Source organism: Crassostrea angulata, unplaced genomic scaffold (genome assembly GCF_025612915.1).
Source record: "Crassostrea angulata isolate pt1a10 unplaced genomic scaffold, ASM2561291v2 HiC_scaffold_252, whole genome shotgun sequence".
Taxonomy (NCBI): domain Eukaryota; kingdom Metazoa; phylum Mollusca; class Bivalvia; order Ostreida; family Ostreidae; genus Magallana; species Magallana angulata.
The window spans coordinates 141,001-147,000 of NW_026441805.1; positions in this window are offsets into that span (position 1 = coordinate 141,001).

Sequence of the window (6,000 nt, forward strand, 5' to 3'; positions counted from 1 at the left end):
ATCTTGACAACTGAGTACAGTAGATCGTGCTAAAAAAAAAAATTGAAAATCTGCCAATTTTTATCCACCTCTTATTTTTTGGTAAATACCAAGCCCCTTTTGTTGTTGTACCTCTAAGATTTTTCTCTATTCCTATATACCCCCCCCCCCCCCCATTTCGTGGCCCCACTATTCTCTAGGGAATCATGGTTTCATCGAACTTAAATCTACCTTGAATCTCATAACCTGTGCTTTCACACTAAGTACTGAGTTTTGGACCAAAAACTTTCCCAGAATATTTTTTAAGATTTTCTCTATATATTCCTATGTATAAATTCAAACCGCCATCATGGTCCCGCCCTACCACTAGTGATTTTGCAAACTTGAATTTACACTACCCGAGGATGCCTCTGCACAAATTTAAGCTTTTCTGGCCAAATAGTCTTTAAAAACAAGATTTTGAAAGATTTCCTCTATATATTCCTAAGTAAGATTTCACCCTACCCCTGGACTATTATTTAAACAAACTTGAATCTATATGATCTGGGGATGCCTCCACTCAAATTTGGGCTTTCCTGGCCTAATACTTTTGAGAAGAAGACTTTTAAAGATTTTCTCTCTATATAAAAATGTATCCCCCATTGTGGCCCCGCCCTACCCCCAGGAACCATGATTTGAACAAACTTGAATCTACATTATCTGAGGATGGTTACATGCCAATTTGAGATTTCTTGGCCAAATAGTTATTAAAAGAAATTTTTAAAAAGATTTTCTCTATATACTCTTATGTAAAAATTGATCCCCCAATTGTGGCCCCACCCTACCCCAGGGGACTATGATTTGAATAGACTTAAATCTACACTACCTGAGGATGCTTCCATTTTAATTTGAGCTTTTCTGGCCAAATAGTTTTTGAGAAGAGGATTTTTAAAAATTTTCTCTATATATTCCTATTTAAAACATGATCCCCCTATTGTGGCCTCACCCTACCCCCGGGGACCATGATTTATATAAATTTGAATCTACACTACCTGAGGATGCTTCCACTCAAAGTTGAGCTTTCCTGGCCTAGTAGTTTTTGAGAAGAAGATTTTTAAAGATTTTCTCTATATATTCCTATGTTTAACTTGATCCCCCAATTGTGGCCCCATCCTACCCCTGGGGACCATGATTTGAACAAACTTGAATCTACAATTCCTGAGCATGCTTCCAATTTAATTTGAGCTTTTCTGGCCTAATAGTTTTTGAGAAGAAGATTCTTAAAGATTTTCTCTATATATTCCTATGTAAAACTTCATCCCCCAATTGTGGCCCCACCCTACCCCCGGGAACCATGATTTGAACAATTTTGAATCTACACTTCCTGAGGATGCTTCCATTTAAATTTGAGCTTTTCTGGCCTAAGAGTTTTTGAGAGGAAGATTTTTAAAGATTTTCTCCATATATTCCTACGACAACTTGATCCCCCAATTGTGGCCCCACCCTACCCCCGGGAACCATGATTTGAACAAACTTGAATCTACACTACCTGAGGATGCTCCCATTTTAATTTGAGCTTTTCTGGCCTGATAGTTTTTGAGAAGAAGATTCTTAAAGATTTTCTCTATATATTCCTATGTAAAACTTGATCCCCCTCTTGTGGCCCCTCCCTACCCCCGGGGACCATGATTTGAAGAAACATGAATCTACACTACCTGAGGATGCCTCCACACAAGTTTAAGCTTTTCCGGCTGAATAGTTTTTGAGAAGATTTTTGAAAAATACCAACAAATTTTTAATAATTCTCAATTATCTCCCCTTTGAAAAGGGCGTGGCACTTCATTTGAACAAACTTGAATCCCCTTCACCTAGTGGTGCTTTGTGCCAAATTTGGTTGAAATCTGTCCAGTGGTTCTTGAGAAGAAGATGAACAAGAGGCCCATGGGTCACATCGCTCACCTGAGGAACAATAGTTATGATAAAATCAGCTCAATGGAGTCATAATACAAACTATCTGGACAATGTACAATAATACATGTAGATCCTGTATAAATAAAATCCATTTTCCCCTGGATATTCTTATGTTTATAATCATTAGTCCCTTTTCTAACAGGATGATTTTATAGTCATATCATATGTTGAGTATTGCAGTTCTCAAAAAGATCCCTAACAATAGTTTATATATGGGATATAAACGTACATCAAACTCTGAACCTTCTCGTGAGGCCAAAGAATTGTCCTGGGGCCAAAGTCTTAACAATTATGAAGAATCATCTGGCTGATTAGTTTCTGAGAAGATTTTTAAAGATTTACCCTATATATTCCTTTGTAAACCTTTGACCCCCCCCCCCCATTTTGGCCCCACCCTACCCCTGGGGATCATTATTTTCACAACTCTGAATCTACACTACCTGAGGATGCTTTCACACAAGTTTCAGCTTTCCTGGCTGATTAGTTTCTGAGAAGAAGATTTTTAAAGATTTACTCTGTTTATTCCTATGTAAAACATCGACCTCCCATTGTGGCCCAAACCTACCCCCAGGGGATCATTATTTTCACAACTTTGAATCTACACTACCTGAGGATGCTTCCACACAAGTTCCAGCTTTGCCGGCGGATTAGTTTCTGAGAAGAAGATTTTTAAAGATTTACTCTATATAATCATATGTTAAACTTCGACCCCCCATTGTGGCCCCAACCTACCCCCAGGGGTTATTATTTTCACAACTTTGAATCTACACTACCTGAGGATGCTTCCACACAAGTTCCAGCTTTGCCAGCGGATTAGTTTCTAAGAAGAAGATTTTTAAAGATTTACTGTATATATTCCTATGTAAAACTTTGATCCCCCATTGTGGCCCCATCCTACCCCCGGGGGTCATGATTTTCACAACTTTGAATCTACACTACCTGAGGATGATTCAACACAAGTCTCAGCTTTCCTGGCCGATTAGTTTCTGAGAAGAAGATTTTTAAAGATTTACTTTTTATATTCATATGTTAAACTTCGACCCCCCCCCCCCCCCCATTGTGGCCCCACTACCCCCGGGGGTGATGATTTTTTACAACTTTGAATCTACACTACCTGAGGATGCTTCCACACAAGTTTCAGCTTTCCTGGCCGATTAGTTTCTGAGAAGAAGATTTTTAAAGATTTACTCTATATATTCATTTATTAAACTTCGACCCCCCCCCCCCCACATTGTGGCCCTACCCTCAGGTGAGCTAAAAAGGTTAAGTTTACAATTCAATAAGTTGGTTTCTGGAAGAACAGACTTTGAAAATTTTCGTAATAAATATTGACAATTTTTTTTACTTTTTTAATCTTTAGCTTTTAAGATCTGTGTACAAACATAGAATTGTGAGCAAATCTCTGTATCTTGCTTACAATTCGAAGCTTAACACTCAAATATGGTTAGTAAATAGAAATTGTAGGGTAACAATTAAACACAAGAAACATGCACTACATGTATAACAAATAAAGAACACAATTTATTTTTTCGAATTGAATCATATATATATATATATAAAATTTAAAAATGATAAATATCCAGAATAAAATCACAAATTGATCCTATTAACCGCAAACGTTTTCGCCATTCCTGGCTCTTCAGGCAGTTATGTACAAAATTTTGTACATAACTGCCTGAAGAGCCAGGAATGGCGAAAACGTTTGCAGTTAATAGGATCAATTTGTGATTTTATTCTGGATATTTATCATTTTTAAATTATTTAAAACTGTGCCGATTTATTTTTTGTTGTATTGGGAAATTATATATATATATATATATATATACATGTATATACCTACATATTTCCGTCAGCGATATCAAACTCTATTTAAACTGAATAAACTCAAGAAAATGCCGAGCATCTCAACAAAACCTATTGCAGTAATCTACCATTACGCAAAAGATAATGCCGAATTACCGATAGAATGAATTGTACTTCAGTACCCCTACATCAGATTTTGCTTAATTTGCGCAGGTAAACAGTTAACTTAACTGTTTGATTTACCGTAGTCTCTGTTTTATTTGATACGTAAAAATCACGAAATACAGACGATAGTTCCCAGGTTACAAAGCATAAATAATGAAAACGAAACGAAAATCAGAACAAGCTAACACCAACGTCATGTGTGAAAACTGTCAACGCATTGAAATATTTAGCCTTAATTTACTTCACAAAATCGGCACCAATATATTTTGCATGTTTCAAAAATTTCCCTTCATACGCGAACGGTTGCATAGCAAGTAAATTCATCATAGTCAGATCGACCCTTTTTCGTATAATGTCATGGCTGCTTTAAACAAAGAACCTCGTTTTAGAAGTATGGAATACAAGTCTTGGTAAAATGGGTATGCAAACCTGGGCCGTGGCAAAATAAAAGCCGGGGCAGATCGGCAATTCCAAATACGCATTATTTTGCAGCAATATTTACAGCGAATACAAATATACTAGTCCATCAAATATCCCGAAATTTTAATGAGATTGGCAGATTAATACCTGCCAATCTTTTGTTCTGCTCAGACCAAGTCTTGCCTACCCATTTTACCGTAGGTAATTCTTACCGTATGCCAAGCCCGAAGCTATTAAACTGATTGAAACACGCATTTCCTTTATTATTATATTCGTAATAACTCAGATTTGAATCAGAATTAGCACTTAATTTTTGCAATTTATACTTTCCTTCCCATAAGGATAATTTATGCTAAACTACGTTGAATTGAACTAATTAGTTCTTGAGAAGAAGATTTTTAAAAATGCACCCCCCTTTTTTTACAGTTTCAAGGTTTTCTCCGCTTTTAATACAGATCGGTTTTTTATTTCTGCAATTTATATTCGCCCTCCCATAAGGATGCTTTGTGCCAAATTTGGTTGAAATTGGATAAGCAGTTTTAGAGAAGAAGTTCAAAATGTAAAAAGTTTACAGACGGACGGACAGACGGACGGCGGACAAAATGTGATCAGAATAGCTCACTTGAGCTTTCAGCTCAGGGGAGCTAAAAAGTGAAAAGTTAACAACGACAACGACAACGACGACAACGACAGACAACGGACAAATTGTGATCAGAAAAGCTCACTTGAGCCTTTGGCTCAGGTGAGCTAAAAAAACAGGAAATTTGTGGACGGAAGAGTGACAGACAGACGGACAGAAGGACGGACGGACAGAGTGATTACTATAGGGCACCCGCAAATCCTTGTGGGGCCCTAATAAATCATTTCTTTTAATTTTTATATTATAATTAGTTGGTAACTTGTATTTAGTTCATAACACTATCAAATTAATGCTGAAATAACCACAAGCACTTTGTTTACAATTATTTAAAAAAATAAGAGATCCTCTGCATAATGGTTGTAATGTGGGTCAAAGAGTTTGACCAGAGACATAAATAAATGTCTCTGGTTTGACTAATACCTCCAAAATACTTCATTTGTCATTAAGCTAACACAATTGCAAAACATTCGATATATAAAATGTATTAACTAATGTATCAAATTAATTAAATTCAACTAATTGGGTAATGTAAAACAATTTTTAAGTTGTTTTAGTTTTTATTGACTTGTTTCTAATCCAATCTTAATTATTAAAGACTTAATCTTAAGTCTGTATATCATCATCAGCATTGTGCTATTGTCAAGAATTAAAAGTTTCCCTGATTTCTCATGCTTCTCCCTATTTTCCTGAAAGGGAAAAGTGAAGTCTCCCGAAAATTTTGATCTAGGTTAATCGGGCCTAAATTGAATTTAAATGGAATGTGCAAGGTAAAGATAATATTTTATCTAATGAAAAGTATTAAGATTTACTGAACTCTGAATCGTCATACCTACCGGTAATTGATAACAATCATTTAATACTTTCTCGTTTTTATACAAAAATTATTTTTTATTGGTTTTTGATTTCAAAATATTTGTTTCATAGTTAAAAGCTAGATGCTTCCAACCAATCTTGATTTATTATATTTATATCACTGCATACAAATGCCATCTGCAATGCAGTGCTAAGTAGTACTTACAAAATCATTTTGTACATATTTATCT